The following is a 10,778-nucleotide window of genomic DNA, read 5'->3' as shown; positions in this document are numbered from 1 at the left end:
CAGTATGCTTGCCTGGAGAATTTTATGGAAAGAGAAACCTGGCGGGCTGCATTTCATGGGGTCACAAAGAGTTGGACAGAGCTGAGCAACTAATACACTAATTCCTAGAGCCTAAATGAGTTTCTGAAATATTACTTTTATATGAAAATTTATGTTTACTTTTTTCTTGATATTATTCATGGTTTCTGAAAAACTTATATTTTAAAATAAATTATTTCTGCAATACCATCAACTTTTAGTCAATAATTGAATTGATTGAATATTTTGCACTGCTCTTTTGTCTACCTTACAGTAGATATCCACTCAAGTTATTCCCTTGTGGTGAGAAAGAGTTAAAAAGAACTTTCAAAGCAACTCTTAAAACTTGTAACAAAGTACTGAAAAAAGTCAACCTAATGAATATATACTCTTTTCAGTTTAATAAAACAAACATTTATCTAAAGCTTTATGGTAAGTACTTCAGAGAATTCAAATAACAAGATTCTAAGTATGTATAATGCAAGGCAGACTGACAAGAATAAAGAGGTTATGGTACTTCAGGAATACAAATAGTAATAAGAAAAACTTCTCAACATCCATAAGGCAAACCCTACTGATAAAGGCTCTCCAATAGCAGTTAAGAGAAAGGACAATGGGAAAACCCAAGAGAAAGTATTGTATATGTCTGAATATATGGTATACCATTTTCCCCCCAAAGTTAGGCATCAGAAATAAAGGTCCTTAAGGTAAGTTTTCTTTGAGGCATCCTAGCAGAATGCTTAAGGCATAAGTTTTGAATCCACATTCAGTTCAGTCAGTTCAGTCGCTCAGTTGTGTCCGACTCTTTGTGACCCCATGAATCGCAGCACGCCAGGCCTCCCTGTCCATCACCAACTCCCGGAGTTCACTCAGACTCACGTCCATCCAGTTGGTGATGCCATCCAACCATCTCATCCTCTGTCATCCCCTTCTCCTGCTGCCCCCAATCCCTCCCAGCATTAGAGTCTTTTCCAATGAGTCAACTCTTTGCATGAGGTGGCCAAAGTATTGGAGTTTCAGCTTTAGCATCATTCCTTCCAAAGAACACCCAGGACTGATCTCCTTTAGAATGGACTGGTTGGATCTCCTTGCAATCCATGGGACTCTCAAGAGTCTCCTCCAACACCACAGTTCAAAAGCATCAATTCTTCGGCGCTCAGCCTTCTTCACAGTCCAACTCTCTCATCCATACATGACCAGAGGAAAAACCATAGCCTTGACTAGATGAACCTTTGTTGGCAAAGTAATGTCTCTGCTTTTGAATATGCTATCTAGGTTGGTCATAACTTTCCTTCCAAGGAGTAAGCATCTTTAGTTGAGTTCAAATACTTTCTTCCTTATTTACTATTTGTGGGCTCTTAGATGGAATAATTTTTCTGTGTCTTGGTTTCTTCACTGGCTAAAAAGAAAAAAAAGAGAGAGAGATAATGATAGTATCTCTCCCATACCCGATAATAGAATTGAGTTCATAACGCGTAACAATGCCTGGTGCATAGAACCTGTGTATCACAGGATCTCCACCTGCTTGCAATTATTGTTCGTTAATCTGAACGGCAAACTACAGAACTGCAGGAGTGGGGGATGGGGAGTATAACCTGAAATATCCTCAATCAACCCTAGTTTAGGATATACACAAGGGCCATCCAATAAACTTGGTTAAAAGGAGGTGAAGATATTTAAAACAAATTAAGGACTTATTTTGGGGGTGTGACCTCACAGTTTTAAGTGTACTATGTTACTGCAAGGATCCTTTTAAAACCACTCAAAAAAACTGGTAGAGGTCATTACCATACATATTTCGGATGAATGAGAAAAAACAACTTCTTAATATAAAGCAAATAGGAACTTTTGGTTTGCAATGAAATTCCCAATGACAGGATCATAAAAGGTTTCAGAAAGTTAGGTACCTTCAAATATTTAGATAGAAGTGAAAATAATATTCTCTGAAAACAAAACACCTGTGATTCAAAGTGAGGTTCTAGTGATGAAGTCACTGACATCAAAGTTGCAAGTTAAAATTTGAATAAGATTATTTCATAAAATATGAGTGGAAAAGGCAGTATATATACTATATAATTTTATTTTCATGGATAATTTATCTAAAATGATTAATTTTTTATTATAAGTAGACATGTCTATTTTTATATACATTCCTAAAATTTTATGTTTTGCAAAACACTAGATTTTCCTTTATAGAAAAATGGAGGGATTAAATTCTGTAAATAATTCTGGGTATCAGATTTGGAAAGGCTTTAGAGGGATGTGGTATTTGAAGCTAGTCTTGAATAATTGGAGAAAGGATAGAATTAATTTTATTGAGAGATGACTATTTTCTCGGTGCCATAGATATGTAATCAGGGTTTACAAATGGTTGAATTGAGACTCAGATAAGTTGAATTTGCTCAAAATGCCACAACCTACACTGATCAGGCTTCATTTTGAGCACAGACCTTTGCAATTTCAGCACTGCGTGCTTTCCGAAACAGGCAATTCAGTGCAGAGAATGGTTCCTGGAGAAGACTGGGCTGGAATTCTCTGTGCCTTATGGCATAATTGGTGTAAATCACTCGACATCTTTTTCTTAAGTTTCCTTTCTTATAGTGGGGATAATAACACTATCTCTTCAAAGAGTTGTTGGGATAATTAAATGAGCTTTTGCAAGTAAAGTGCTGGGAATAGCAACTGGCACAGAAATGCTCTATGGGTGTTAGCCTTGATGATGTAAAGAAAAGGAAAAGGAGGAAAAGGCGGAGGAGAGGAGGATGGTTTCCACTCTCTCCAACTGCCTCCTTCAGAAGCAGAGTGCATTCTGGGTAGGAAAGATGGGTGGAGCAGAGACACAAAAGCTGGCAAGGGCAGAGCTATGCCTGCTCTCCCTCTGAAAATGGAGGAAATATAAGTTGGAATGGGTCATTTTGGAATAAATACAGAGATAAAAAGATATATTCCAAATACATATTTGGAATAAATAAACAGATGGAAATTAACTGGTACTATAAGGAGAAGGGGATGACAGAGGATGAGATGGCTGGATGGCATCACTGACTCGATGGACGTGAGTCTGAGTGAACTCCGGGAGTTGGTGATGGACAGGGAGGCCTGGTGTGCTGCGATTCATGGGGTTGCAAAGAGTCGGACAGGACTGAGCGACTGAACTGAACTGACTGATATAGTAGAATGGCCTTGACAGTCAACAGATTTTTCATACTTCAATTTTTATAAAGTTACTTTTCTTCCATACTTTTCTCCCTGAATGCCTAACTATGAGGGCTGCTACATATCAATACATTACACATAGGCTATGAATAGAGTCTAGAAGTGTCTGATTTATCCGTTATTTACTACTTAATCTAAGTCTCAATCCTTTGTTTGTAAAATTGGAAAAAGAGTTCCAACTCATGGGAGTTGTACAAACACAACATATATGCTAGGTGTTCGGCCAGAACCTGGTATGATTAGTGAACAGTTAACAAAAGATTTTGCCATATTCCTTCAGCCATCTTTTATCTTCCTTCATATATTAAGGTTCTTAAAATCAGCATACACCTTATCACCAATGCATACTTTCAGTAAGGGAGTCCTGCTTTTCTTTCACTTCCCAGAGCTATTATTGACTCATCAGTGTGCCTTACAGCTTTTATTTCTTCTCAGAGAAGACTGAAAATCTGGGGGTCTCACTGTGTTTGCTAATCACTGTAGTTTCAATTTTGTTTATTGAAAATAAAACTATCTTATATTGTTTAAAATAAAAATTTTAAACAATAAATGACTGAATGATAATTGAGGAAGTAAGATATTGTTACAAAAAGGCACAAAGTCTTATTTTATAAAATCTACCGAGAGAAATAATTTGAGGACTCTGTTCCAGTAACAGTGCTTGCCTTACTGAGACATACCATAACTGATGTAAGATTTTTTGTTTATTTATAACCCACCTTGCTCAGAAAAGGATTTAAGATGGCTTACAAAGATAAAAATAAATGACAAGTATGTGAGAACTATGAGGGAGAGGGAAAATAAAGCCCACAGAGTATGGACTTAACAGGAAGTCAAAAAGAGCCACAAAAATAAAATTCTACAGAAATCCAAAAAAAAAAAAAAGACAATTCTTGAGATTTGGAAAATGTCGAGTGAACTTTCCTCGTGAAAATAGGTCTTTCTTTAAAGTATTTAGTTCAAAAGAAACTGAAGATTTGCTGTCTCTGGAGCATGCTTGCCACAGCTGCCTCAGAGTCTCCCAGGGCAGGAGGGTGCTTTTTGATGGGCAGATTTTTCGCTGAAGATGAAGCCTCCCGAGAACCCGGGCTCCTGGGAAGCCTCCCACGCTCCAGACTTCACCAATTATTTCATTTTCATAATAAGCTCAGCACTTCCTCTAATTGTTTTACTTTCACCAACACGAACAGGACAAAGTAAGGACATTTCATCTTTTAAGGGTGAGAATTTCAGGTACAGTCTGTACAAAGATATTAACTAAAATATAAAAATAAGGAGCTTGCCTTGAAGTCACTGGCAAGCGATAAGATTTTACGGACATTTAAGTATCGATATTCCGGGGCGCACAAGGGTTTTTCTGTTTGAATTCCCATTCCTCTCGCTGCTTTATTGTTACTTCCAAGAGCAGAGTGTCAAGGTCCAAGTCCAAGGGAAAATGTCTTTCCGGGATCTAACGATCTCAGAGGCCAAAAGGACTAGAGCAGGGTTCTCCCTCCCCTCGGAGGGGTGGAGACCAGAAGGGGGACAGAAAGACAAGAAGGAGAAATATAAAACATCTGTGAGGAGGCTGTATTAGTTCAGATCTAAATTGAAAATCCCCTGCACCCTTAAAGTTATGACTGCTTGGGCAAGTTGCTCTCCCCCACAAACTCAACTAGAAAGTGAGAATATTCGTCCTTCCCTCACAGAGAATCCGATATAATGGGTCGAGCCTAATCAGCACTGAGCTTGGTAAACAGATTCCCGGGCCCATTGAGTGCAACTTTCCGCAGAAGCAGCCTGGGAAAACTAGCGCCCTAGATGAGTCGTTAAGTTTGGGAAACGCTGAGGCAACCTGGAAACTACTTAGTAGAGTAATACTAATAATCAGTGGTGCTGAGATTCCGCCCACTTGACAACCCACCCATCCGTGAGCAATGACCAACCAAATGGCCGGCCTGAGCCGGGGTAGGGTCACCGGCATCTCTCCGGGGAGGGCTATGCCCTCGCCGCTTTGGGCTGCGGGACGCGTCCTCGCGGCTTCACCAACCCCGCCGCCCCGGGAGCCTTGGGGCCGAGGTGCGCCAGGTGGCGACGGTGCCAGGCGCGGCCAAGTCGGGGCGGACTGAGTCAGACACCCAACTATGTTGCGGAACCAGGGCGGCCGGCTTGGCTGCCCCGGCCGCTGAGCCTCGCTGCCCCCACGCCTGGCGGCTCTCCCCGCCCCCGCGGGCCTGGAGGAAGCGGCCAAGGCGCGGCGCCGGAGCACCTGGGCAGGGCGCGGGCGGCGGGCGCGGCGCTTCCGGAGCTGCGCGCGGGCTCGCGCTCCCCGCCTCCAGGTGCGGCGGCCGCGGCGTGCTGGCCCCAGTGACAGCGCCGCCCGCGCGGCCGCCTCCTGGCTGCAGACGCCGTGCGGGCAGCCGGCGGGGAGGGAAGCAGGAGGCCCCGCGCCTGGGACAGGAGGGTGAGGACTGGTCGAGCCGGGCCGGGAAAGAAGCCGGCGACCGGGCTCCCCCGCCCGCCTCGGCTCCCCAGCTCCGCTGCCCGCGCGCAAAGCGAGTCCAGGGGACTGCGGTGGGCTGGGCGGCGGGGCCGGGGTCGGGCGTGAGGACCATCTCATCTGAGCCGCGGCTTTCCGGCACCTCTTTGGGTACATATCCAGAGCGCCAAGTGTTCAGCTCCGGTTTCTACCGCTTGGATTTAGCTCCCGCATGTGGGCGTCTAAAAGGAAACCAGAAGCTGGTAAGTGATACAAAAACTCTACTTAGTAATGGGATTTGACTCAGGAGTGGGAAGAGCCGGATAGACGGCTAGACCCCTTCCTCGAAAAGGAGCTGCCCTTCAGTGAGTTTCAGGCAGCAGTTAATTACTCGGTAGAGATAATGAGTTCGCTCGGATCCCTGTGCTCCCCCGCACCCTACTTGTTCTACACTTTGAGACCGCAGGCCTGTTAATTAACTTTAATTACAATCATTTGGCCTCCACCTGCCTGAACCTAACTTCATACTCGAAAACTGTCGACAGGGAGTTTACCAGATTGATTTTCTCGTTGACGTTTGGAGACAGGTCTCCTGGGAGAATGGGTGCCCGTCTTATTAAACGAGGTAAGTTCATCCTTGCTTCTTTTCTTAAACTTGTTCGCCTCACCTCCTTGCGGCGATCTGGAGTAATTTTGATTGGGGGGAAGTCTTTGTGAAAATATATTGTGAACTATAACCTTTGATGATTAGAGGCAAATTAGAAGCTAGTTTGTTTGGAATAATGACATCGTAGGCTGTTGCAAGTTTGTATGATGATGGCAACTTTTTTTTTTTGGCAAGGGTGTCCTTGAAGTAGTCTGCTTAGTGGAATATATCCTTTTGGTTTAAAAAAAAAAAGTACCGAAAAATAAGCTATTTTTAAAAGTACACATAATCGGATGTCATTGTGATTACCAATAATAGTGTTGTACTTACAAGCTTAGTATTGATTTCTCCCGCACTTAAGCACTCTTTGCCCGCATGAGTTTATGGGAACATTGCCCGTAAGTAATTGGAAGATGAAGTTATGACTATTTTACAAAGGAAGGTAACTTTTTTAAGGAGAAAAGAGAAATACTTCTAAACTTATACTTGTGACTTCCATACACTTACAAGAGAAATACTGAGGGGAAAATTCTCATGACCTTCCACTGTTTAACAGTGTTTTAAAAAGAAAGAAAAAGTAAAATGGGTCATGGAACTAGGCTAGAGTCTAAAGTGGAAATATCTCCCTGGCTACTTTTCAGACAGCTGTTTAACAAATACACACTTAAGGTGGGTCTTAACACCAAGAGTGTTCTCTATCGACTTGATTTGTCAGTACTCAAAGATTTGTTTAAATGAAAATATACCTAGAGGGGAAGTCAAATGACTTGTTAAAACTTATTTGTGGGCATGTGTGTGCATTTTTTTCCTTCTTCCATAAGTCAGATTTTATATGGATAGTCCATGAGAGGAGAAACTGGTACATTTAAAAACAAATATGTATTTTTTTTCATTTTTCCTATGTCTCTTGAATATTAAAATTTTTAATGAAAGTCTATTTGAATTCTATAGTGCTTCTTTTTTCAAAAGTTTCTCACATATGATTTCATTTAATCCAATAGTAGCCTCTTTTTCCCCCCACCTACCCCCACATTGCCCCTTCCCTCTTCCTTCTGCACACTGGTGATCAGTAGTTTGTTTTCTGTATTATCAGTGTCTGCTGCTAAAAACAAATTTCTTGACCATCTCATATCATTGCAGTTTGAGCCTTCTAGATAGAGTACTTTTCAATTCAGCTACTTAGTTATTGTGATTAAGTAGAGGACTAAGAGGCTTCCCTGATGGCTTAGACCATAAAGAATCTGCCTGCAATTAAGGAGACCTGGGTTTGATCCCTGGGTCAGGAAGATCCCCTGGAGGAGGGCATAACAACCCATTCCAATATTCTTGCCTGGGAAATCCCTTGGACAGAGGAGCCTGTCAGCCTAGGGTCCATATGGTGGCAAAGAGTCGGACAGGACTGAATCGACTTCGCAGCAGCAGCATAGGAATGAGATTATAATGAATTGCAGTTTTCTTGGAAGAAAGTCTTAAACTATCACCATAAGACTGTGAAGTTTTAAAAACCGGCTTAGAACTCTGTATTATAAACATCATGATATTTGGGAAATTTTCTGGTTTTGCTTTGTTTCTTTCTGTCCTACCTCTTAGCAACTTTGAGAAAGTTCAGTGAAAGGTGCTATAAAAATGTTACTTATGAATGACAGCCGTTGCTTTTAAGAAGAAATTATTTTAATGTTTTAGCAAGGTTTTTTTTTTCTTATTTGTTTGTTGAATCATTTATTGAATCCAATGTTTGTATTTTCTAAACTGAGGAATTTGGGGAATATTCTGGAAAATATTAGGTAAAGAACATTTTATTAATGTTGGAAATATTTCTTAGCTTTGATCAAATGTGATTGACGAGAGACTGGAGGCTATGAGATGTCTTCTCATCTGTTTGATTGCCTAAAGACATCTCCCTCATTGCCCCACTTTGTGGCAATGACTGCTGTCTCCACATGCTACGTTCCCATACATCTTGAAATTCCCCTCTGTAGCTCCTTCACTGATCATTCCATCCTCAGAGTTCTGAATTGCTGCATATTTCAATTATATTTATGGTGTCAGTTTGAAGTTTTTAGAGTTCCTTGGAATTCTTGAAAGATGATGGTGCTACTTCTCTATGTAATTATACATTATACATAAAACAATACTTAAAATATGAACCATGTGAAAGTCAAGCTCATAAGACTTAAGTTTTCTCATCATTACTCTTGAAGTGTTTTTATCGGGTACATTTGAGTCTTCCAATTTTGTTGTTCCTCTTTTACTGGCTCTTACTGACTTATAAAGAACTGTCCATATGCATTGGAGAAGGCAATGGCAACCGACTCCAGTACTCTTGCCTGGAAAATCCCATGGACGGAGGAGCCTGGAAGGCTGCGGTCCATGGGGTTGCTGAGGGTCAGACATGACTGAGCGACTTGACTTTCACTTTTCACTTTCATGCATTGGAGAAGGAAATGGCAACCCACTCCAGTGTTCTTGCCTAGAGAATCCCAGGGACCGGGGAGCCTGGTGGACTGCTGTCTATGGGGTCGCACAAGAGTCGGACACGACTGAAGCGACTTAGCAGCAGTAGCAGTCCATATTCGTGTCATTTTCCCTTGACAGGCATTATATATGCATATATATGCATACATATACATGTACATATACATATAACATGTAACCATGTTACAGCCATGTTTAATACACTCCTTTAGATTTGAAACTCCTGGAGAGAAGACATTTCATTTTCACTTTCTTTTTAGTACAATATATATATATCATTGTTCAGTCACTAAGTCGTATCTGACTCTGTGACCCCATGAACGGTAGCACTCCAGTGTTCCCTGTCCTTCACTATCTCACTGAGTTTGCTCAAACTCGTGTATAATGAGTTATTGATGCCATCCAACCATCTCATCCTCTGTCGTCCCTTTCTCTTCTTGGCCTCAGTCTTTCCAAGCATCAGGTTCTTTTCTAATGGCTCTTTGCATCAGGTGGCCAAAGTATTGGAGCTTCAGCACCAGTCCTTCCAGTGAATATTCAGGGTTGATTTCCTTGCAGTCCAAGGGACTCGGAAGAGTCCTTTAAGAGTCTTCTCCAACTCCACAATTTGAAAGCATCAATTTCAAATGCTCAATTTGAGCATCAATTTTGATGCTCAGTCTTCTTTATGGTGCAACTCATATCCATACATGACTACTGGAAAAACCATACCTTTGTCCACATAGACCTTCGTTGGCAAAATGATGTCTTTGCTTTTTTACACTTCTTAGGCTTGTTGTAACTTTTCTTCCAAGGAGCAAGTGTTTTTTAATTTCATGGTTGCAGTCACCATCCACAAGAATTTTGGAGCCCAAGAAAATGAAATCTGTCACTGCTTCCACTTTTTCCCCATCTATTTGCCATGAAGTGATGGGACTGGATGCCATGATCTTCTTTTTATGAATACTGAGTTTTCAGCCATCTTTTTCACTTTCCGCTTTTACCCTCATCTAGGGCTTTTTAGTTCCTTTTCATTTTCTGCCATTAAAGTGATATCATCTGCATATCTGAGGTTGTTGGTATTTCTCCTGGCAATCTTGATTCCAGCTTGTGAATCATCCAACCTGGCATTTCACATGATATACTCTGCATAGAAGTTAAATAAGCAGGGTGACAATATACAGCCTTGACGTTCTGATTTCCCAATTTTGAACCAGTCCATTGTTCCATGTCTCGTTCTGACTATTGCTGCTTGACCCGCATATAGGTTTCTCAGGAGATAGGTAAGGTGGTCTGGTATTCCCATCTCTTGAAGGAATTTTCCAAAGTTTGCTGTGATCTATACAGTTAAAGTCTTTAATGTGGTCAATGAAGCAGAAATAGATTAAAAAAAAAAAAAAATCCTTTGCTTTTTCTGTGATCCAGGGTGCGTTGGCAATATGATCTTTGGTTCCTCTACCTTTTATAAATCCTGCTGGTACATCTGGAAGTTTTCAGTTCACGTACTCCTGAAGCCTAACTTGAAGGATTTTGAGCATAATCTTGCTTTCTTAAGAAATGAGTGCAATTGTACAGTAATTTGAACATTCTTTGTCATTGGAATGGAAATTGACCTTTTCCAGTCCTGTGGCCACTGCTGAGCTTTCCAAATTTGCTGGCATACTGAGTGTAGCACTTTAACAACATCGTCTTTCAGGATTAGAATATATATGTATATATGCACACAGTAGCACGGTTCTCAAGTGTGATGATAGGTGCTATCTTGAACTGCAAATGTTTCTCCCTGTTATGTTATCTTGGAGAGAGTAGTTAGCGATCCTTAAATATTTATTTAATGAATAAATGTTAATAAATGAGTCAATCAGTTGAGAGACACTTGGTGAGATATCCTCTTACCTAAGAAAAAAGAGACTTAGATAATTACGGAGCCAATAGGAACAAGCCCTCAAATTCAGTTGGAAAAGAGGTCAGGGTGCTATTTATAAA

General features: G+C 41.2%; 1 protein-coding gene across 5 annotated transcripts in view; it reads left to right on the top strand.

The window, feature by feature from the left end:
* Positions 1-5,808: 5,808 nt before the first annotated feature.
* Positions 5,809-10,778, top strand: part of ARAP2 (ArfGAP with RhoGAP domain, ankyrin repeat and PH domain 2) — a 197,788-nt gene continuing 192,818 nt past the window's right edge. For 4 of the 5 annotated variants that reach the window (XR_003511512.1, XM_027544234.1, XM_027544235.1 and 1 more), the window contains exon 1: positions 5,867-5,955. The gene's annotated coding sequence lies outside the window, so the exon portion shown is untranslated. Of the gene's footprint in view, positions 5,956-6,237; positions 6,318-10,778 lie in introns of all 5 variants that reach the window. The other variant, XM_027544232.1, reaches the window with a different exon arrangement.

Source organism: Bos indicus x Bos taurus, chromosome 6 (genome assembly GCF_003369695.1).
Source record: "Bos indicus x Bos taurus breed Angus x Brahman F1 hybrid chromosome 6, Bos_hybrid_MaternalHap_v2.0, whole genome shotgun sequence".
Classification (NCBI taxonomy): Eukaryota; Metazoa; Chordata; class Mammalia; order Artiodactyla; family Bovidae; genus Bos; species Bos indicus x Bos taurus.
The sequence above is the reverse complement of the archived record's forward strand: the minus strand, read 5'-3'. Positions and strand labels throughout refer to the sequence as shown.